Source organism: Lepus europaeus, chromosome 4 (assembly GCF_033115175.1).
Source record: "Lepus europaeus isolate LE1 chromosome 4, mLepTim1.pri, whole genome shotgun sequence".
NCBI classification, from domain to species: Eukaryota; Metazoa; Chordata; class Mammalia; order Lagomorpha; family Leporidae; genus Lepus; species Lepus europaeus.
Window position 1 is genome coordinate 56,008,909 of NC_084830.1, and position 25,092 is coordinate 56,034,000.

Sequence of the window (25,092 nt, forward strand, 5' to 3'; positions counted from 1 at the left end):
AGTATAAATACTTCAACAGTTTGCACCCACATAGAAACACAAAGTGAAACATACTGTTTGAGTACTAGTTATAGCATTAAATCAAAATGTACAGTACATTAAGGACAGAGATCCCACATCAGGAGCAAGCGCACAGTGGCTCCTGTTGTTGACCCAACAAATTGACACTCTAGTTTATGGCGCCAGTAACCACCCTAGGCTGTCGTCATGAGTTGCCAAGGCTATGGAAGCCTTCCAAGTTCGCCGACTCTGATCATATTTAGACAAGGTCATAAAAGACAGAGTGAGGATAGTAACCAATGATCCTAAGAGTGGCCTTAACCAGGTCTGAACAATTATACAGCATTAAGTGGGGAAGAGGACCATCAGTATACACAGGTTGGGAGTAGAGCCATTGGAGGCAGAGTAGAGGTTATGATTACAAAGGAATGAGGCCCAAGTGGACTAGACAGGGTCTAGAACAAAGGACAGAGTCATTATTAGAGGAGCTAAGAGAGGTGCTGTCTAAGCTACAAGTAATTTTTCTGATTGAGAGGCAAATAGAACCTGATAGAAGGGGCTTGATAATAATCTGGTGGGCTTTAGGCCTTGTAAGTTAAGAGGCCCAGACCTATCTATCTCTTCACATGGGGTATATCCTAAGGGAGGTGTGAACCTCCTAGGGGAAGGCACTCTGTTGACTTTAAATTTTAACTGAAAAGTGATCCCTGTTAAATCTAAGAGTGGAAAAAGAGAGGGAGGAGATGAAGAGCTATGGGTTATTTAACTATGTGCTTATTTTCAAAGACTTGAATAATCACCTTGTAACAATGATCAGATTTGGTCTATGTTATGTCATGATTTTAAGGAATCTTATTCAACCAGATATTTTGGATTTTGATATTGGTCTATTATGCTATGTTATATGTGCGTACATATTGTATGTCCACATGGGGAAATTTTATTAAGAGTTTTATTTTAAATGGCTTTTAGATAAGATTGTCCATAAATTTAAGCTGCTAAAATCAATCAAAGATACATTTTAATTTGTATGACCTGAATCTGTGTATCATATGTTTTAAACTTGTTGGTAGAAAGAAACTAAAAACATTTTATATGGTTGTGCTTAAGTTTACTGGTTAAACAAACTACACCATGTTAGATATTTAAGACGTGTTTTCAAATACATGATTCTTAAAATTTATAGAAGGCATTGGACCTTCCGGTAAATGTTTTATTAAGTTCTTATCTAAGGGTTGAAACGGTTTGCTAAGTATTCATGTAATATTGCTATTGTCAGCAAGTGATCTAGGACTTGCTCCCTCATTTCTCTATTCTAAGCCCAACTTGTTCTTTCACTTCTCTATTCTCTTCAAGGTAGGGAACTAATTCTATTATGAAGGAATCTGTAGGATGCACAATTTAATCTTTAGACCTTATAAGAGATGGCTAACATTTTTCTGTAATAGCATAGCCAAAATAAGAACTTAACTAATAATCTCATAGCTAGATTCACATCGCCATCAGCGAAGTATACAGTAAAAAAAAAAAAAAAAAACCTCCCTTTCAGACCAAAGGGAAAGAAAGTTTTAAAGTGAGAATATAATTTTCCTCATGGGCATTGTCTACCTTAGAAAAACTACTACAGAACATGCCTGTGACTATAGACTTGTAGTTCAGGCCACCGAAGATTAGAGATGGGACACGGGCACTCCCTTGACTTGCATCCTCTGCTCTGCTTTAACACAAACCAGGAGGAAAAGAAAGCTAGGCATCAGAAGCAATGGGTGGCAGGCCTATTAATGGCTGATCTGTACAGTGATCTGCCCTCAAGGAGACCCAACAGGCCAGTCCACTGCAGTGGCTTTCAATGTGGTAAGCCTGGGCTTCAGCAGAAGTCAGCTTGTGAAGAGCCCTGGCAGCTCTGCCAAGAGTTGGATCACTGGAAATGGACCTGCCCTGGAGTCGAAGGATGCCCAGGTCAGAGCCACAGATCTTATTGGCTCCAAGCTGAAAAGCCCTTCACTCAGCCCAACTTCCAAAGTGACCACTGCAATTGAGGGGACAGCCAAGTAGGGTCAGCAACATTGCAGGCAGAACTGTAAATTTCTTGTTAGAGATGCCCCCTGCCTTTACCTGGCCAGCTCTCCTCCCAGGCCAGCCAAGTAATGAAAGGTTTCTGTTTTTTAAAATATTTATTTGTCTTATTTTGGATCAGAAAGAGAAATACAGAGACTAAGAGAATTTCCATCTACTAGCTTACTCCTGAAACTCCCACAGTAGCTGGGGCTTGGCAGGCTGACATTAGACAATGTGAATCTAACCTAGATCAACACTGTGGGTAGCAAGGACCCAACTACTTGAGCTATTAACATTGCCTGCCATGGTAGACATTAGTCAGGAGCTGGAATTAGGAGCTGAGCTGGGACTCAAATCAGGCATTACCGTATAGGATGTAGCCAATGCAAGTGACATCAACATCAAGACCAAACACCTACACTCCTAGTTAATGGTTTTTGATGCTGAAGTGATAAATTTTATCACCCATCTGAAGCAGAGCCAAGCCAAAAGCTTATATGCCTGTCTCTGGCCAGGGAAACCTAAAGCAGGTATGTTTGTCAAAATACTCCAAAAAACAGAACCAGAATGCTCATGCCCAGGGCAGGAGAGGAGGAATATCCAACTCAAACAGAGCAAATTCACCTTTTCTCCACTTTTCAAAGCTCTATGCAAGCCTTCAGTGGCTTAGATGCTCGGTAAAAGTGAGTCTTCTTTACACAGTTTACTGAGTCAAATGCTAATCTATTCCAAAAATAACTTCACAGACACACCAAGAAATATTCTAGCAGCTGTCTATATAGCCTTTCATCCAGTCAAGTCGACACATAAAATTAATCATGATATCAGAAAGGAAACAGAAAGACTTAAATCTGAAATTAAAAGGTAATTCCACTTAAGGGGAGGGGCCTACTTTGAAAATCTTATGTTTTTGACATTCCGCTCCTGGCTTTATATTATATTATATTTTTAAATTATTATTTTATTTGAAAGAGAAAGAGAAATCTCAGTTACCAGTTTCATCTAAAAGGCCTACAGCAAACAGGGCTGTGCTTGACTGAAACCAGGAGTCCGGGACTCCTATAAGGATGGCAGGGACCCACTTCTTGCACCATCATTTGCTGCCTCTAAGGGTGTGCATTAGCAAGAAGCTTGAATTCGGCATGGAACCAGGGCTCAAACCCTGGTATGTAATATGGAAGATGGGCAAACTAAGCAGCATCTTAACTGATACCCCCAACACCCACGCAGCCAGACTATTTTTAACTAATTTTTGCAAAATTTCAAGCAACCAGGAAAGGACGTTCTCCCAACAGGATTGGAGCATGTCTTAAACTCAGGCACTCTTATAAGGGACATGAGCATCCCCAGCAGTGGCTTAACCACTGTACCAAAGTTCACTCCCGGCTTTATACTCAATGCTCTAATTAAAACATAATGAGCAGCCATTAATTGATACTATGCTTAATAAGACACTTAAAAAGAAAGCATAATTCTTAAATATTTCGTAATCAACAAGTCGGAAAGCAGCACAAACTTCAGACCTAACATAATCTAAATGGCTTTTCCACACCTGTGGCAATGCCTACTCAGAGAAATACTCTAGTCACTTAGGGAATACTTCTCATGGTCAAATCAAGACCTGAAGGGAAAAAAAGCTGTGCTTATCCTACATAGAGTATTTATAAACCAAACAAATAGTTCCCCACTTAACAGTGGTTTGACTTACTTTTTTCCACTTTGCAAATGGCTTATTATGGTATTAAATTATTTTCTACTTAGGCTAAATGCATTTCAATTTATGAAGCTGTCACACCATCAAGGAACACATGGATAGACATATATATATGTATATATATATTTAATATTTCTATAGACACACTATATGTATTATGTATAGTGAAAAACATATTTGTACATATCTAAAATAATTGGTGATTTAATTTTGTATGCTAGTAAAGTAGGTAGTGATAGAAAACAGTGTTGCAAAAAATTGAGAGGTGAACTGAAGTGTCACAGTGCATTTGAATAAAGCATTGGTATTGTTTGTGGTCTGAACAACTGGGAAGAATCAAATAACTCAAGAAGAAAACAGAACCCTAGGCAAGGCAATCTGCTGGAAGAGTGAACAAAACATAAAGCCCACTTCAAAGCATTTATCACTATGTGTTTTCAGAAACTGTCAAGAATAGCAGAGAAAACTTTGAAGATTTAGAGTGCTAGTGAATAAAAAACTTGCTGTGTAGAACCAAATAAAAAGATTTTCCTCTTTTTTTTTTTTCCAAATTTACTGATCTTTAGACGTGGCAAGGGAAAAGACTGGCACTCAAAATTCGTAGATCAAAGAGGAGATGAAGAGAGCGCTTTATTGAAGAAGAAACAGACTAATGGTAGGTTGTGACACTTTACCTAGTTCAATGTACACAACAATATGGGGCTGGGTGAGGTTCTTTAACTGCTCAAGTTACCATAAATAGTCAATGGGAGAGCTACCCAGGACACTTGCATTCCTGAGAGAGGCCTTCAGACAAGTTCCTGAAAAGTTCATGTCACGAAAAAACTGTATTGATTAAAAAAAATTGTCACCAAAATAAACTTATTTTAATTCCATGTTAAGAACACTGCTATACATTCTACAAAAGCATAAAATTGTTTAAAAAATTGCTTCCTTCTTCATTTTTTTTAAAAAATTGCTTCCTTCTTCATTTTTTTTATTTAGACATGAGTACAGATCCTTATTTTTAAATAATGTCCTTATATTGACTGATCACATGATAATACCACAGGTATTTTATGTATACATGAATTTGACAGCATCTGTTTTATTTTACTTAGCAAAGACATAAAATGCGTCCTATGTATTAGGTGCCACAATCAGGACTTAAATATTTTTACTCATTATATCACTAAAAAAACCTGTGAAGCAGATTTCATACTGTAACAACCTTAAAAATGACAAAATAAAGCCACAGAAAGCTAAATAATGTTCCATAGCTCACACAGCTGAGAAGCGGTAGAGCCAAAACTGTAAGTTAGGCAGTCTAGCTCCAGAGCCTCAGTGGGCTCATCACTCCTCCTTGTAGCTGTTTCTGCTCAAAGACACACATAGAATACCCACTGCATTACCAAGGTAGCTATTGAATGCAGGGAAATACTCATCTTAATATTCATTATTTTAAAAAGCTGATTGCATTTACAGAGATTTTAACATTTTTAATAAAAAATTTAAATTCTCAAATGTAAACTGGTAATGCCACTATGGAAGACAGTGTGGAGATACCTCAGAGGTCTGAATACAGACCTCCCACATGACCCAGCCATCCCATTCCTGGGAATCTACCCAAGGGAAATGAAATCAGCATACGAAAGAGTTAACTGTGCCTCCATGTTTATGACAGCTCAATTCACTATAGGGAAGACATGGAATCAACCCAAGTAACCATCAACTGAAGACTAGATTAAAAAAATTATAGGATATGTACACTACAGAATACTACACAGCAGTAAAAAAAGAAATCTCTGGGCATTTGTAACAAAATGGACAAAACTGGAAAACATCATACTTAGTGAAATAAGCCAGTCTCAAAGGAGCAAATTCTATATGTTCTCCAAGGCCTGTGATAACTAATTTAAGAGCACATAAAAGGCAACATGTAGAAATGAAATTGACACTTTGAGAGGAAATGATTTTGAACAGCCCTTCTCTTTTTTTTTTAAGTTTTTTTTTTTTTTTAAGAACCATGGATGTTTTATTTTTCCTTGTTATCCAAATAAAAGGTGTTTGTAAAAAATAAATAAATAAAATTAAAAAATAAAAATTTAAATTCTCAAATCTATGCATTATGTGACAGAACCAAATTCTTTTAAATGACATTATCTTTATTTCTCTGACCCTTCCCACAAATTTTTACAATCACGTCTCCTCCTACAGCCTACCTCTGCTTTCAGATACAGGTGTCATTTGATCAGGCCATTAAGAGTACATAAAACTTGTAACTATCCAGTACATTTTTAACATGCGGGGAGGGGAGGGTTATTTTCTGGATCTTGTAGATCTCTTTCCCCATGTGTTATTCTCAATTTTCCATGGCATTCCATTCCCTAACCACAGACTGCCCCTTGCTACTTTGGTCTCTACAAGTTATGTGCATTAACTTTTTTGTAAGTCCTTGGAGTGGATGACATAGCCTAACTGTAGTTCAAAAGGTTTGTAAGTGACTTCTCCCCAAAGTCCCGTAGCTTACAAATAACAAGACTAAGATTTAATCTCAGGTCTCTTAGCACTAATTCTTTCCACTTCGACATATTTCCTTTCTTCCATAAAAAATTTTCAAATATATGTTCTCTGTGGCTATCAATCCTTTCTTTGACAAAGAAAGGTAAAGTCAGTATTAACCTACGTAGAGAGACTTGTGCTGTGCTGAATATCATTACACCATGATGAGCTACAGTCCAACTTCCTACTTGAAACTGTAGTTGCGCAAGTTCTACTGAATCAGGATCAGGTAGTAAAAATTTTAGTTAACACAACAGAATTTTTTTTTAAAAAATGGTATCAGAAATAGGACTAGAAATAAAAATCATTTTAGTGTTATTTTTCCCAAGTTGAAGCAAACGTTACGAGGTCAAATGAAATTCTTCCAACTCCAAAACCTATTTTCTATTACAGTAGCCTCAAAGCAAGAGGAGGAGGTAGCCAGGAACTGATCTAACTCAAAATAAAGGCAGGGCTGGAAAATAGGTTTAAAAGGTCAAAAGTCAGCTAAGGATGTGGGAGCTTCTGGAATTCACTTATTATTTGAACAGATGATGGCTGAAACATATCTGATTTATTTTTCCCACATGAATCTTCAGCATGACAAAATATATGAGGGTTTCAAGTTTACCAATATCGTTGTGAAAGTGAAGTCATCGACCACGTCCCTCCACAGAAACATTTCAAAAAGTTTATGGGAAAGACATTGTGTGGAAAAACTGCATTTGCTTCAAAATCAGTTTACACCAAAATTAGCGTATCTTACAATTGCATTTACATGAACTTTCTAAAGCACCCTTATACATGTGTATCTATACTGAGAACAATATCCTGTTGTGAATCTTCCACATTGGAACCAAAACTGAGAGAGAAAGGGGAGACTGATACTTTTGGGAGACGTGGGAAGGGATCCATGTAAGTAAGTTTCCTCATTTAATCATTACACATTCTAACAAATACTATCACAAAAGTTATCACACTATTAATTATAAGAGAAATTAGCACTGAAATAGATTGTTCATTGTTAGTGTGTGGGTTCTTATCCTACTCTCTCTCTCCCTCTCTGAAAGCTCTTCATTTCTCTAAGGACCCTCTGTTCCTACTCAAGCTTTCTCAGTAGGCAGCTTTTCCAAGGATTAGTCATCAGGCCTCTGTTCTTCATCTGAAGGTGCTCCACTGTCTGAGACCAGCATCTCTGATGACATGTCTCCCGTACAATCATGTGTTACGTAACGATGGAGATATTTTTTGACAAGTGCCTCATTAGGTGACTTCACCCTTGTGCTTTACATCATGGACTGTACTTGGGCAAACCTGATGATAATCCCTGCTACAAAAACTAGGTTCTCGGGGAGAACCAGCTGCTCTCAGAACACAGCCTTGTGCAGCATGTTATTGTACTGAATGATGTACCATGGGTGATTGTAATAGAATGGTAAGTATATGTATCTTAACATAGAAAAGATACATTAAAAATATGGTACACGCATAAAAAAGCAGTAGACCTATAAGGACTTGCAGATGTAGAAGTTGCTCCGGGCAAGTCAGTGGCTGAGTGTGAAAAATATGAAAATCTAGGAATCTTATATACTGCTATATACTTTATAAAACCTGTACTTGGGCCAAATTTATTTAATTTTTTTCTTTGATAATAACATCCTTAGCTTACCTTACTGTATTCTTTTTTGCTTCATAAACTTTAAAAATTTTTGACTTTTCTCCTCTAATGTAATAATGCTTAGTGTAAAACAAAAATGCATACTATAGCTGTTCAAAATATTATTGTATAGGCCAGCGCCGTGGCTCACTTAGCTAATCCTCCGCCTGCAGCACCAGCACCCCAGGTTCTAGTCCCAGTTGCTCCTCTCCCAGTCCAGCTCTCTGCTGTGGTCCGGGAGGGCAGTGGAGGATGGCCCAAGTGCTTGGGTCTCTGCACCTGCATTAGAGACCGGGAGGAAGCACCCGGCTCCTGGCTTTGGATTGGTGCAGCTCCGGCCATAGCAGCCATTAGGGGAATGAACCAACAGAAGGAAGACCTTTCTCTCTGTCTCTCTCTCATTGTCTATAACTCTACCTGTCAAATTAAAAAAATTTAATTGGATAAGCCTATTTCCATAGATTATTTTCTATTTTTAGATATATTCACTTTTTAAACCTCTGACGAAAATCTGAGACACAAACACAAGCACTGGCCTAGGCCTCTCCAGGGTAGAATCATCAGTATCACAGTCTCTAACCTCTCCTTCTTGTCCCACTGGAAGATCCTAGGGGTAATAATGTTCACGGAGCCGTCACGCCTTCTTCGGGAAAACTTCCTCAATGACTGACCTGAGACACTCCTTAAGGAAGTGTAGTTCTTTTCAGAAATATGCTAGTGTTTGCTTCCTTGCTTCTTTGTCCTTCCATTGTAGGCTTTTTTGTGAGCAGTGAATACTCAGTCAACATTACCTTCTTTTCAATCATTTTTTAAAAGCTATTTATTTATTTTCATCTTTTTGAATGGCAGAGAAACAGACAGAGATCTTCTATCTCTGGTTCATTTCTCAAATGTGTCAGCTGTAGCCAGGAACTCAGACCTCAATCTGGGTCTCTCACAGGAATAGCAGGGATCAAAGAACTTGGTCCATATCCTTGCAATCTTCATGACTACTCTGTTTAATGCTGCTTTACTATTTTTGTTACCTAACTTTTTCTATCCATATTTTCCCATGGAAGCTATATCTTCTTTACTCTTTACCTCATTTTGGCTCTCATATGCTCATTTCTGCTCATTTGTTTTCTCCCTAGTTTCAGTTTGTGGATCTATTTTTGCATTTCTGCTACAATATTAATCTTAAAGAATCAATTCACCATGTTCCCCTGTTATTAGTCAGGGTCCTACCAGAGAAGAATTATATGGCACTAGGGTAATACAAGAAGAATATAAGGAAAGTATTGATTCTTTTCTTTTTTTTTTATTTTTATTTTTGACAGGCAGAGTTAGAAAATGAGAGAGAGAACCAGGGAGAAAGGTCTTCCTTCCATTGGTGCACCCCCAAAATGGCCGCTACAGCCAGCACGCTGCGCCGATCCAAAGCCAGGAGCCAGGTTCTTCCTCCTGGTCTCCCATGTGGGTGCAGGGCCCAAGCACCTGGGCCATACTCCACTGCCTTCCCAGGCCACAGCAGCGAGCTGGACTGGAAGAGCAACTGGGACAGATTCCGGCACCCCAACCAGGACTTGAACCCCAGGGTGTCAGCAACACAGGCAGAGGATTAGCCTAGTGAGCCACAGCACTGGCCTTTTTTTTTTTTAAGATTTATTTTTATTTATTTGAAAGACAGAGTTAGAGAGAGAGCTAGAGACAAAGAGAGAGGTTTTCCACCCGCTGGTTCACTCCCTAGATGGCCACAACAGCTGGAGCTGTGCCGATCCAAAGCCAGGACCCAGATGTTTCCTCCAGGACTCCCATCTGGGTACAGGGGCCCAAGGACTTGGGTCATCTTCTACTGCCATCCCAGGCCATAGCAGATAGCTGGATCGGAAGAGGAGTAGCCAGGACTAGAATCGGTGCCCATATTGGATGCCAGCACTTCAGGCCAGGACTTTAACCTGCTGTGCCACAGTTCTGGCCCCAGGAAAGTATTTCTTCTTAAAGATATAGAAAATCAGGCCAGAGGCGGCAAGATGGCGGAATAGGCAGGGAGCACACGATTAGTCCGGAGAGAGAGACAGGTTAATATAAGTGGAAATACTGCAGGGTCAAGGAAGAGTAGGGGATGAAACAGCATAGGAAACTCTTCCGGAACTAGTGATTCACAGTGGACCTGCGTGGAGAGTGTGGGAGCCCAAGTTCGGGACACCAGCAGCAGACTCAATGCACCAGCGCTGGAACGCGAGGTGAGCCGAACCACAATAGCCGGAGACACCAGCGGGGAAACGGAAAGAGGAGGCTAGAGGGAACGAGGCTTGAAACTTCGTGGGGAAAAGTTCACCAGGCTAACTAGAAGAGAGAGAGGAAAAAAATAAAAAAAGCGACCGATATGGACACAAGTTTCTCTCTCTCCGCTCACCTCTCAAAGGCGAGCAAGACAGAGCAGGCGCCATTTTGACATACGTCATAAGCAGGGCAACCTCAGGTCTGCACCGGCCCTGAGCCTAACAGAAAAACCTGACTCTGGGGGGAGGGGTGAAATAACAGGAGATTAGCATCTAACTTGGCAACCCAGTGGGAGATTTCAGGAGAATTGGAGCCCACACTGAGGGCAGCAGAGATTCCCTGTGTGGTCCCTGGGAAAGACCTTCCGATCTCTGGCTCCTGTGGGTATATCATTTGCCTGCTAACTACCTCCAATTACGTTCAGCTGTGCGGAATTACTTCCCTTTTGAATCCAAAAAGAGAGAGATTTACCACACCTAACCTGGGAGTGTCATCTTTGACACACCCTCAGCCCTGAGGAACCAAACACAGCTCTCAGTCCACACTCATCTCAAGCCTCTAAGGCACCACTGAAAGCAGACAGTCCACTTAATATACAGCAGGGATGGTTCAACATTCGCAAAACAATCAACGTAATACACTACATTAACAGACTGCAGAAGAAAAACCATATGATTCTCTCAATAGATGCAGAGAAAGCATTTGATAAAATACAACACCCTTTCATGATGAAAACTCTAAGCAAACTGGGTATGGAAGGAACATTCCTTAATACAATCAAAGCAATATATGAAAAACCCATGGCCAACATCCTATTGAATGGGGAAAAGTTGGAAGCATTTCCACTGAAATCTGGTACCAGACAGGGATGCCCTCTCTCACCACTGCTATTCAATATAGTTCTGGAAGTTTTGGCCAGAGCTATTAGGCAAGAAAAAGAAATTAAAGGGATACAAATCGGGAAGGACGAACTCAAACTATCCCTCTTTGCAGATGATATGATTCTTTATTTAGGGGACCCAAAGAACTCTACTAAGAGACTGCTGGAAATCATCAAAGAGTTTGGCAAAGTAGCAGGATATAAAATCAATCCACAAAAATCAACAGCCTTTGTATACACAGGCAATGCCACAGCTGAGGAAGAACTTCTAAGACCAATCCCATTCACAATAGCTACAAAAACAATCAAATACCTTGGAATAAACTTAACCAAAGACGTTAAAGATCTCTACGATGAAAACTACAAAACCTTACAGAAAGAAATAGAAGAGGATACCAAAAAATGGAGAAATCTTCCATGCTCATGGATTGGAAGAATCAATATCATCAAAATGTCTATTCTCCCAAAAGCAATTTATACATTCAATGCAATACCCATCAAGATCCCGAAGACCTTATTCTCAGATCTGGAAAAAATGATGCTGAAATTCATATGGAGACACAGAAGACCTCGAATAGCCAAAGCAATCCTGTACAACAAAAACAAAGCCGGAGGCATCACAATACCTGATTTTAGGACATACTACAGGGCAGTTGTTATCAAAACAGCATGGTACTGGTACAGAAACAGATGGATAGACCAATGGAACAGAATAGAAACACCAGAAATCAATCCAAACATCTACAGCCAACTTATATTTGACCAAAGATCCAAATCTAATCCCTGGAATAAGGACAGTCTATTCAATAAATGGTGCTGGGAAAATTGGATTTCCACGTGCAGAAGCTTGAAGCAAGACCCATACCTATCACCTTACACAAAAATTCACTCAACATGGATTAAAGACTTAAATCTACGACCCGAAACCATCAAATTATTAGAGAGCATTGGAGAAACCCTGCAAGATATAGGCACAGGCAAAGACTTCCTGGAAAATACTCCAACAGCACAGGCAGTCAAAACCAAAATTAACATTTGGGACTGCATCAAATTGAGAAGGTTCTGTACTTCAAAAGAAACAGTCAGGAAAGTGAAGAGGCAACCAACAGAATGGGAAAAAATATTCGCAAACTATACTACAGATAAAGGATTGATAACCAGAATCTACAAAGAAATCAAGAAAATCCACAACAACAAAACAAACAACCCACTTAAGAGATGGGCCAAGGACCTCAATAGACATTTTTCGAAAGAGGAAATCCAAATGGCCAACAGACACATGAAAAAATGTTCAAGATCACTAGCAATCAGAGAAATGCAAATCAAAACCACAATGAGGTTCCATCTCACCCCGGTTAGAATGGCTCACATTCAGAAATCTACCAACAACAGATGCTGGAGAGGATGTGGGGAAAAAGGGACACTAACCCACTGTTGGTGGGAATGCAAACTGGTTAAGCCACTATGGAAGTCTGTCTGGAGATTCCTCAGAAACCTGAACATAACCCTACCATACAACCCAGCCATCCCACTCCTTGGAATTTACCCAAAGGAAATTAATTTGGCAAATAAAAAAGCCATCTGCACATTAATGTTTATTGCAGCTCAATTCACAATAGCTAAGACCTGGAACCAACCCAAATGCCCATCAACAGTAGACTGGATAAAGAAATTATGGGACATGTACTCCATAGAATACTATACAGCAGTAAGAAACAACGAAACCCAGTCATTTGCAACAAGATGGAGCAATCTGGAAAACATCATGCTGAGTGAATTAAGCCAGTCCCAAAGAGAAAAATATCATTTGTTTTCCCTGATCGGTGACAACTGAGCGCCAAAGGGGAAACCTGTTGAAGTGAAATGGACACTATAAGCAACAATGAACTGATCAGCTCCTGTCCTGACTTTAGATGTACAATGTAATACTTTATCCTTTTTAGTATTTGTTGTTGTTGTTGTGGTTCTAGTACTATTGGTTGAACTCAGTAATTAACACACAATTATTCTTAGGTGTTTAAATTTTAACTGAAAGGTGATCCCTGTTAAATCTAAGAGTGGAAAAAGAGAGGGAGGAGATGAAGAGCTATGGGTTATTTAACTATGTGCTTATTTTCTTTTTTTTTTTCATTTTATTTTTATTTTTATTTTGTTTAATTTTTATTTAATGAATATAAATTTCCAGTGTACAGCTTATGGATTACAATGGCTCCCCCCCCCCCCATAACTTCCCTCCCACCCGCAACCCACCCCTCTCCCGCTCCCTCTCCCCTTCCATTTGCATCAAGATTCATTTTCAATTTTCTTTATATACAGAAGATCAATTTAGTATAAAGATTTCAACAGTTTGCACTCACATAGAAACACAAAGTGAAACATACTGTTTGAGTACTAGTTATAGCATTAAATCACATTGGACAGCACATTAAGGACAGAGATCCCACATGGGGAGCAAGTGCACAGTGGCTCCTGTTGTTGACCCAACAAATTGACACTCTAGTTTATGGCGCCAGTAACCATCTTAGGCTGTCGTCATGAGTTGCCAAGGCTATGGAAGCCTTCCAAGTTTTCCGACTCTGATCATATTTAGACAAGGTCATAAAAGACAGAGTGAGGATAGTAACCAATGATCCTAAGAGTGGCATTTACCAGGTTTGAACAATTATACAGCATAAAGTGGGGAAGAGGATCATCAGTACACACAGGTTGAGAGTAGAGCCATTGGTGATAGAGTAGAGGTTATGATTACAAAGGAATGAGGCCCAAGTGCACTAGACAGGGCCTAGAACAAAGGACAGAGTCATTATTAGAAGAGCTAAGAAAGGTGCTGTCTAAGCTACAATGAAGTTTTCTGATTGAGAGGCAAATAGAACCTGATAGAAGGGGCTTGATAATAATCTGGTGGGCTTTAGGCCTTGTAAGTTCAGAGGCCCAGACCTATCTATCTCTTCACATGGGGTATATCCTAAGGGAGGTGTGAACCTCCTAGGGGAAGGCACTCTGTTGACTTTCATTACTTGGCTGGCCTGGGAGGAGAGCTGGCCAGGTAAAGGCAGGGGGCATCTCTAACAAGAAATTTACAGTTCTGCCTGCAATGTTGCTGACCCTACTTGACCATCCCCTCAGCTGCAGTGGTCACTTTGGAAGTTGGGCTGAGTGAAGGGCTTTTCAGCTTAGAGCCAATAAGATCTGTGGCTCTGACCTGGGCATCCTTCGACTCCAGGGCAGGTCCATTTCCAGTGATCCAACTCTTGGCAGAGCTGCCAGGGCTCTTCACAAGCTGACTTCTGCTGAAGCCCAGGCTTACCATATTGAAAGCCACTGCAGTGGACTGGTCTGTTGGGTCTCCTTGAGGGCAGATCACTGTACAGATCAGCCATTAATAGGCCTGCCACCCATTGCTTCTGATGCCAAGCTTTCTTTTCCTCCTGGTTTGTGTTAAAGCAGACCAGAGGATGCAAGTCAAGGGAGTGCCCGTTTCCCATCTCTAATCTTCGGTGGCCTAAACTACAAGTCTGTAGTCACAGGCATGTTCTGTAGTAGTTTTTCTAAGGTAGACAATGCCCATGAGGAAAATTATATTCTCACTTTAAAACTTTCTTTCCCTTTGGTCTGAAAGGGAGGTTTTTTCTACTTACTGTATACTTCGCTGATGGCGAAGTGAATCTAGCTATGAGATTATTATTTAAGTTCTTATTTTGGCTATGCTATTGCAGAAAAATGTTAGCCATCTCTTTTATAAGGTCTAAAGATTAAATTGTGTGTCCTACAGATTCCTTCATAATAGAATTAGTTTCCTACCTTGAAGAGAATAGAGAAATGAAAGAACAAGTTGGGCTTAGAATAGAGAAATGAGGGAGCAAGTCCTAGATCGCTTGCTGACAATAGCAATATTACATGAATACTTAGCAAACCGTTTCAACCATTAGATAACAACTTAAGAAAACATTTACCAGAAGGTCCAATGCCTTCTATAAATTTTAAGAATCATGTATTTGAAAACACCTCTTAAATATCTAACATGGTGTAGTTTGTTTAACCAGTAAACTTAAGCACAACCATCTAAAATGTTTTTAGTTTCTTTCTACCAATAAGTCTAAAACATATGATACACAGATTCAGGTCCCACAAATTAAAATGTATCTTTGATTGATTTTAGCAGCTTAAATTTATGGACAATCTTATCTATAAGCCATTTAAAATAAAACTCTTAATAAAATTTCCCCATGTGGACATACAATATGTACACACATATAATATAGCATAATAGACCAATATAGCAATTTTAATAATAGCTTTTAAAATCTTTAACTCTTTTTGTAGATTGCCAATTGATTTGAATTGCTTTTTCTTCTTAGTAACCTCAGTTAACCATACTTTCTCTCAGTTGGTACTGTTAATACATTATTGGCTTCATCTGTTTACAGAGCCATCCCAAAGTACTGAATACAATAGAAGTGGCTGGAAAAAGTCCATAGGAACCTATAGGAGGACAGCTACACACAGAACCAACAACGCTTTAGTTTTATGAGCAGCAAATCATATATAACTGTGGATGACAAAAGACTTTAAGTCGCCATGTTTAAAATTATAAACTCATCAATCAACAAGAGGCACTTGCTTACTTCACAGTATTTTTGAAAGCACCTGTAGGATTTTACAAGTATTTAACCTTTTAGGCCTCTGGGCTTTCTCAATAAGATAACTATCATGTCTAGTAACACAAGATCATTAGACTTTTTAATTCTCAAACATTTGTATTAATAGCATTTTCCATTATAGAAACTTAAAGTCTGGTACCACATCACATCTTGACAGTACTTCTAATATACTCCAAATAGACTGATTAGTTGGTGTCTCTATAAGATGAGAGACATAGGTCCTTCGATTTTTTCAGTTGGGCCCAAACTGGAAAAACCAAAGTCCAGGATTTACTGGAAATTTTAGAGACCAGACTGTTTGAAACTTTGATTTTTTGAATGCCTGTCAAGAATGCCAAGAAGGCTCAAAATCCAAAATATCTGGTTGAAATAAGATTTCTTAAAATCATGACATAACATAGACCAAATTTGATCATTGTTACAAGGTGATTATTCAAATTTTTGAAAAAAGCACATATTTAAATAACCCATAGCTCTTAATAAAAGTTCAGCTGTTTTTGAACAATTAGAAATTAACAGACATCAAGAGAACATAATAGATTACTTTAACACATTGCTTTAACAGAGCATCAGAGTTTAATTCTATGTCAAAGAGAAATTGAGCTTCCTGTGATCTTTTGCTGTGAGGTTTCCTTCCTTTACCTTCTTTCATATTGGTGACCATGTTTCTGTGTTTCTGTGTGATGTGCTTATTTTCAAAGACTTGAATAATCACCTTGTAACAATGATCAGATTTGGTCTATGTTATGTCATGATTTTAAGGAATCTTATTTCAACCAGATATTTTGGATTTTGATATTGGTCTATTATGCTATGTTATATGTGCGTACATATTGTATGTCCACATGGGGAAATTTTATTTAGAGTTTTATTTTAAATGGCTTTTAGATAAGATTGTCCATAAATTTAAGCTGCTAAAATCAATCAAAGATACATTTTAATTTGTATGACCTGAATCTGTGTATCATATGTTTTAAACTTGTTGGTAGAAAGAAACTAAAAACATTTTAGATGGTTGTGCTTAAGTTTACTGATTAAACAAACTACACCATGTTAGATATTTAAGACATGTTTTCAAATACATGATTCTTAAAATTTATAGAAGGCATTGGACCTTCCGGTAAATGTTTTATTAAGTTCTTATCTAAGGGTTGAAACGGTTTGCTAAGTATTCATGTAATATTGCTATTGTCAGCAAGTGATCTAGGACTTGCTCCCTCATTTCTCTATTCTAAGCCCAACTTGTTCTTTCACTTCTATATTCTCTTCAAGGTAGGGAACTAATTCTATTATGAAGGAATCTGTAGGATGCACAATTTAATCTTTAGACCTTATAAGAGATGGCTAACATTTTTCTGTAATAGCATAGCCAAAATAAGAACTTAACTAATAATCTCATAGCTAGATTCACATCGCCATCAGCGAAGTATACAGTAAGTAAAAAAAAAAACCCTCCCTTTCAGACCAAAGGGAAAGAAAGTTTTAAAGTGAGAATATAATTTTCCTCATGGGCATTGTCTACCTTAGAAAAACTACTACAGAACATGCCTGTGACTATAGACTTGTAGTTCAGGCCACCAAAGATTAGAGATGGGACACGGGCACTCCCTTGACTTGCATCGTCTGGTCTGCTTTAACACAAACCAGGAGGAAAAGAAAGCTAGGCACCAGAAGCAATGGGTGGCAGGCCTATTAATGGCTGATCTGTACAGTGATCTGCCCTCAAGGAGACCCAACAGGCCAGTCCACTGCAGTGGCTTTCAATGTGGTAAGCCTGGGCTTCAGCAGAAGTCAGCTTGTGAAGAGCCCTGGCAGCTCTGCCAAGAGTTGGATCACTGGAAATGGACCTGCCCTGGAATCGAAGGATGCCCAGGTCAGAGCCACAGATCTTATTGGCTCCAAGCTGAAAAGCCCTTCACTCAGCCCAACTTCCAAAGTGACCACTGCAGTTGAGGGGACAGCCAAGTAGGGTCAGCAACATTGCAGGCAGAACTGTAAATTTCTTGTTAGAGATGCCACCTGCCTTTACCTGGCCAGCTCTCCTCCCAGGCCAGCCAAGTAATGAAAGTCAACAGAGTGCCTTCCCCTAGGAGGTTCACACCTCCCTTAGGATATACCCCATGTGAAGAGATAGATAGGTCTGGGCCTCTGAACTTACAAGGCCTAAAGCCCAACAGATTATTATCAAGCCCCTTCTATCAGGTTCTATTTGCCTCTCAATCAGAAAAATTACTTGTAGCTTAGACAGCACCTTTCTTAGCTCCTCTAATAATGACTCTGTCCTTTGTTCTAGACCCTGTCTAGTCCACTTGGGCCTCATTCCTTTGTAATCATAACCTCTACTCTACCACCAATGGCTCTACTCTCAACCTGTGTGTACTGATGGTCCTCTTCCCCACTTTATGCTGTATAATTGTTCAGACCTGGTTAAGACCACTCTTAGGATCATTGGTTACTATCCTCACTCTGTCTTTTATGACCTTGTCTAAATATGATCAGAGTCGGCAAACTTGGAAGGCTTCCATAGCCTTGGCAACTCATGACAACAGCCTAGGGTGGTTACTGGCGCCATAAACTAGAGTGTCAATTTGTTGGGTCAACAACAGGAGCCACTGTGCGCTTGCTCCTGATGTGGGATCTCTGTCCTTAATGTACTGTACATTTTGATTTAATGCTATAACTAGTACTCAAACAGTATGTTTCACTTTGTGTTTCTATGTGGGTGCAAACTGTTGAAGTATTTATACTAAATTGATCTTCTGTATATAAATAGAATTGAAAATGAATCTTGATGTGAATGGAAAGGGAGAGGGAGCGGGAGAGGGGAGGGTTGCGGGTGGGAGGGAAATTATGGGAACGGGAAGCCATTGTAATCCATAAGCTGTATACTGGAAATTTATATTCATTAAATAAAAGTTAAAAAAAAAAGATATAGAAAATCAGGTGAAATATCCTGGGGCTAAAAATGGCAGGGCACAGTCATCTCCTAAAGGCCTAGAAAGCAAAGACAGGAATTTTTCTTGGACTTGGATGTTAAGATGGCTGTGTGGTAAAGGCCATCTGGCAATAGCTATGACCTTGAATCAGCCAGTCTGGGAGCTAGGAAATAAAAATGCAACCTCCATTCTTCTTTCTGGTTCCCTAATGGGTTAAATTCAACCACCAGTGAGTGAGCAAATGAGCTCTTGCATGTAATTCTAGAAGCTAATCTGGAGGAGGTTGAGGAGACTAAGAGGAGGGCAAAGAGAGGTCAAGGTGAGTGAGGCAAGGAACAAAAGAGACAATATGTAAGTCTTCAATTGTCTTAGCTTTATAACCTGTTGCTTAAAAATGACCTTGGAAATCTGACATAGCCCAACTCTTCCACTTTCTTTCCTCTTTTCAATCCCCAAACTTCATGCTCACCAGATACTTGCTCATTTTCATTTCTAATCACTGCTTAAGACATGACTCTTCACAGTAAAATTATGTGCCTTCCTTCTTTCTGTATGGGCAGATCCACTTTTCCTTTAAGTTCAACACAAGCTCCCACTTCTCAGTACGCATTATTTGACCTCTTCTGAAAAAGTCTTATAGCACTTTGTGTCTCAGTCAGTCAGCCCTTCAATAAAGAAGTGCTACTATTTAGTTAGTAGAGGTGCATGTGTTGAGTACATATTCATGAGTATTGAGTATGTGTGCATGCATTTAATTAGTATATACATGTACTGAGCTCCCGACTACATTGTAAATTCTTTAGAAGAAAAAAGTCTCCTTTTTTGGATTCTGTACAAAAGCTAAGAGAGCTTTATAAATACTACATACTGATTTTTAGTTTAAGAAGAAGTACAATGCTGCATTCAATTTTGCTTCCCAAGTACTCAGAAGTCAGCATATAGCACAAAGTGTTTATATAAAGTTTGTAGAATTAACTATATTAAGATACCAGTGGAAAAATATATTGTTTCTATGAACTTATTCTCCAAGTAAAATAGCTCATTTATCATCTGAGTAAAAACAAATTTTTAGTCTAGAGATGAAATTATCTTTTTCTTTGTAAAACTAATCATTGAAATAAAAGCACAATTGATTTTATGTAATGTTAAAACTCTCTGCTACCAAAATATTGAAATTTGAAATCACTGTTTGATATTAAATGGACAAAGTATTTTATGGAATTAGATTTGAAGAGAAATTTTTTTTTTGTTTCTTGTAACAAGTATAAAAAGGGAGAAGTTTGTTCCTTTTTTCAACACAAGGTCTAGTTCATCTTGAACAACAACTAAAACATATTTGCCATCATGAGGAATATAATTCTGGGTATAGTGATAAACTGAATATCAGAAGGGCTACCAGGAACTTAATCTGATTTAAATGTCTTCAATATTTGTCATTACATAAAAAATAAATCACAACATATCATCAATTTATGTGAGAATACAAAGATCTGTACATCAGAATAGGTACTCAAGATAGACTCCAAAGTGATGGCTTTCAAATTTACCTACCCCAAACATCTCAGATAAAGACTTTCTTCAAAGAAAGACTGCTAAATTCCAAGATGTCTGAACAGGGATAAGACCTGTTGATTTTGACCCTGGGAAGATAACAGAAGAGAAGCAGAGTAACTGCATTCCTTGGGGAGAAATGGAGAGAAGTTTGCAGTGTAAATTCTATGGAAAGAAGTGAGACACCATAGAGCAGCACAGCCTGTAGAAACACACATCAGCAGGACATAACACCATGCACGACTCACACAGCCTGGGGCTGGATAAGACATCTCTTCCTGTAGCAAGGTGAAAGGAGACTAAGGTATCCTGTGTCACAGGTGATATTGCCTGAGGGAGAACCTTGCGGACCACACTGACTTTTTGAGTTCAGCCTGGAGTGCTAGGAAGGGGCAGGGTGCCCAACTATCCCTGGGAATGGAGAGCATATGTCTTTCTCCCCATCATACCACAAGGGCACCCAGGGACCATCAGGGAGGAAGTACCATCTTAATAACAATAACACTAGTAGAGGTTGCAGTGGTTCATGTGTCAGGCAGTCCCCTCATCACACTCTATCACATGTACCTGGACTCAAATAGTCAAGGTGGAGCAGCTGACCCTGTGATACCTCTGCTCTCTCTGTGGATGGGTAGTCTCATGGGACTAAGAGTGGATGCCCTGCTCCCTGTGACTGTGGCAGTCTTGTCTACTATGTAGCAATTCTGTGACTGCACAATTGGGCATGGTGTATAACTAGGTCCATGGGTAATGCTGCCTCTTGCTTCAGAGGCTCAGAGTTCCCTGCATACATGGGGTGGGTCATTGCAAGCAGTTCTGTGCACACACTGAGGAATGCACAGATCTAGTGTTTGGTTTATGTACCTGCATGTGTGGAGTGTGTACCCTCTATGGGCTAAACCCAGGCAACGATCACCTTGGCAGAAAGGAGGTGAGGTTGTGATTATACCAGTTGACATGATTATACCCTCCCAGCTGATATAAATAGGGGAGATCTACAATGAACAACTTGGGTGTCACTCTGGACTCCTGCCACCTCTAGCACATGGCTCTGGATATACAATGAAGGAGTAGACATCACATTAAGCCACAGAAGCATCTTTCAAAGATAAAACCATCAGAGGAGAAAACCAACAAGTGTTTCCACAAATGCCTAAAAATAAACACAAAAATATAAGAAACATGAATAAGGAATACAATAGGAATCCCAAAAAGGAAGAAAATTATTCAATATTATAATATAAAGACAAAGCAATTGATAAAATACCTGAAAAGGTATTCAAAAGAATGATCATAAGATTATTCAAAAGCACAGAGAAGCAAATACATAGGATAATTAAATCCATACTTGATCCATCTGAAAGAAATTTTTAGGAGATAAAGATATTGAAGAGAAATCAAACAGAAATGTTAAGTGACAAATTCAATATAGCAAATAGAAAAGACAGTGAAAACCCTTAGCAACAGTCTTGGTGAGGGAGAAGAAAAGATATCTGAGTTGGAAGACAAATCTTCAGAAACATTTCAGTCAGACAAAAAAAAAAAAAAACAGTAGAAAAACTGAAAATAGGGTTTGAGATTTATGGGATACTCTCAGGTGACAAAACATATGCATCTTAGGAGTTCCTGAATGTGTATAAAGACAGAATGTCTTATAAGGCCTGTGCAGTGAAATAATACCAGAAAATTTCCCTAATTTGGAGAAATATAGATACCTCCAAGTACAGGAAATACATAGAACTCCTAATAGACATGATCAGAAAAGATCATCACCATTACACAGTATAATCAAACTTCAACAGCAAAACAAAAAAAAAGTTTCTAAAATGTGCACAAGAATAATGCCAGATTACCCTCAGAGCATGCCCAATTAAATAGCTGAATTCTCATGAGAAACCCTACTGGCTAGGAAGAGAATTGAGACATAGTCACAGTTCTAGATGAAAGAAACTGTCAACCCAGAGTACTGTACCCAGTAAAGCTCCCATTTTTAAAAGAAGATGAAATAAAGATAGAATTTGACACCACTTGACCAGCCTTACAAATAATAATTAAGGTTGTACAACACAAAGAAACAGGATTATAGTCAGCATAATGAAAGAATTTGAAGGCAAAAAATCTAGTATAAAGAAAACCCAAAGCAAACAATAGGAATATTTATGAAAAATATCAGGACCAAGTCGTTACATGTCAATAATAACCATGAATGTAAATGGCCTACATACTCCAGTTAAATATATAGATTGAATGAATGGATTAAAAAACAAAACCTGCCGGCGCCGCAGCTCACTAGGCTAATCCTCCACCTTGCGGTGCCGGCACACCGGGTTCTAGTCCAGGTCGGGGCACCAGATTCTGTCCCGGTTGCCCCTCTTCTGTGCCAGCTCTCTGCTGTGGCCAGGGAATGCAGTGGAGGATGGCCCAAGTTCTTGGGCCCTGCACCCACATGGGAGACCAGGAGAAGCACCTGGCTCCTGGCTTCGGATCAGCGCGGTGCACCGGCCACAATGCGCCTACTGCGGCGGCCATTGGAGGGTGAACCAACGGCAAAAGGAAGACCTTTCTCTCTGTCTCTCTCTCTGTCCACTCTGCCTGTAAAAAAAAAAAAAAAAAAAAAAAAAAAAAAAAAAACCTATCTATTTGCTGCTGCCTGCAAGAAGCACATCTTACCAACAAAAGATATGCATAGACTGAAAGTAGAATGATAGAAAAACATATTCCATGCTAATAAAAACCAAAAAATGAGCAGGTACAGACATCCTAATATCAGACAAAATAGACTTTCACACAAAAATTAAAAGCGACAAAGAAGGACATTATGTAATCATTAAAGGATCAATTCAACAGGAAGATGTGAATATAGTAAATGTGTATGCACCCAGTGCCAGTGTCCCTAGCTATTAAAACAAACATCACTGAATCTAAAGGGAGACATAAACTCTAAAACAATAGCAACGGGGGACTGACTTCAACTCCCCACTTCCATCAGTGAAGCTCAACTATGCAGAAAATCAACAAAAAATACAACCAAGCTAATCTACACTACAGACCAAATGAACCTAGTTGATATACACAGAACATTTCATCATACAGCTCCAGAATATACATGCTGTTCACATCACATAGAATTTTCTCTAGTATAGACTATATGTTAGGCCATTAAGCAAGTCTCAGCAAATAAAAGACATCAAATTTTACCATGTATCTTTTCTGACCACAATGGAATGAAGCTGGAAATTAATAGCTTAAAAAACATTAAACAATGTGCAAACACATGGAGGCTGAATAACGTGCTCCTAAAGGTACTGTGTGTCACAAAAGAAATGAAAAAAGAAAAAAAAATTAGGAGGAAAAAATATTAAAATTAGAGAATAAACAAAATTGAGACCCCCCCAAAATACAAAAGATCAGTGAAATGAATAGTTTTTTGAAAACACAAACAAAATTGATGCACCATTAGCCCAACTAACCAAAAAAAGAGGGAGAAGACCCAAATCAATAAAATCAGAGATGAAAAAGGAAATGTAACAACAGATATCACAAAAATAAAGAAAATCATTGGGAATTACTAGAAAGAGCTATATGCCAACAAATCAGAAAAATCAAGAAAAAAATGGATAGATTTCTGGACATATACAATCTACCAAAACTGAGTCATGAAGACATAGAAAACCTAAACAGACTAATTTCCACAAAGGAGATTAAATTAGTAATAAAGACACTCCCAACAAAGAAAAGCCATTACTGGATGGTTTCACTGTTGAATTCTACCAATCCATTGAAAAGAACTAATTCCAAATTTTCTCAAGCTATTGAAAACAATTGAAAGGAAAGGAATGCTTCCAAACTCCTTCTATGCAGCTAGCTTCACTTTAATTCCAAAACCTGAAATTGATATAAAGAAAGAGACCAGTATCCCTGATGAACATTGTTGCAGAAATTCTCAATAAAATATTAGCTTATTGAATCCAACAACACATTAGAAAGATCATTCAACTGGACTAAGTGGGATTTATCCCTGGTATGTAGGAATGGTTCAACATATGCAAATTGATAAATTTGATACATCACATTAATTAATATATTGAACAATGAAAACCATGTGTTTATCTCAATGGATGCAGAGACAGCATCTGATAAAATACAACATCCTTTCATGATGAAAACCTTAAGCAAATGGAACATTTATCAACACAAGGTAATTGATGACAAACTCACAGCAAGAATCATATTGAAGTGGAAAAATTTCCAAAAAGATCCAGAACCAGACAAAGAATCCTACTTTCACCATTGCTATTCAGTGTGGTTTTAGAAGTTTTAGTCAGAGTCATTAGGAAAGAAAAAGAAATTAAAGTCATACAATTTGTATAGGAGGAAGCCAAATTATCCTAGTTTGCAGAAGACATGATCCTATATATAGGGCAGACAAAAGACTTCACTGAGTGATTATTTGAACTCATCAATGAGATTAGTAGAGGTACAAGATACAAAATCAATACACGAAAAATCAATAGTATTTGTATCCATAAACACCATGGCTAAGAAACAACTTATAAGATCAGTACCATTCACAATAGCTGCAAAAGTTTCTAAATTCCTTGGAATAAATTTAACCAAGGATGTGATAGATCTATACAATGAAATTAGAAAGCATTATTAAGGAAGTAGAAGAAGACAAAAAAGAATGGAAAAATGTTCCATGTTTGTGGATTTGAAGAAATGATACCATAAAAATGTCAACACTATTGAAAGCAATTTATAGATCCAAGTGATCACAATCAAAATACCAAGGACATTCTTCTCAGATCTAGAAAAAAATTTTGCTAAAATTTATAAGGAAACTCAAGAGACTC

The 25,092-nt window shown here is 38.5% G+C and overlaps 1 protein-coding gene across 1 annotated transcript in view; it reads right to left on the bottom strand.

Annotated features, from left to right (window-relative positions):
- CNBD1 (cyclic nucleotide binding domain containing 1) overlaps nt 1-25,092 on the bottom strand; it is a 502,062-nt gene that overhangs the window by 161,551 nt on the left and 315,419 nt on the right. The window lies entirely within an intron of this gene.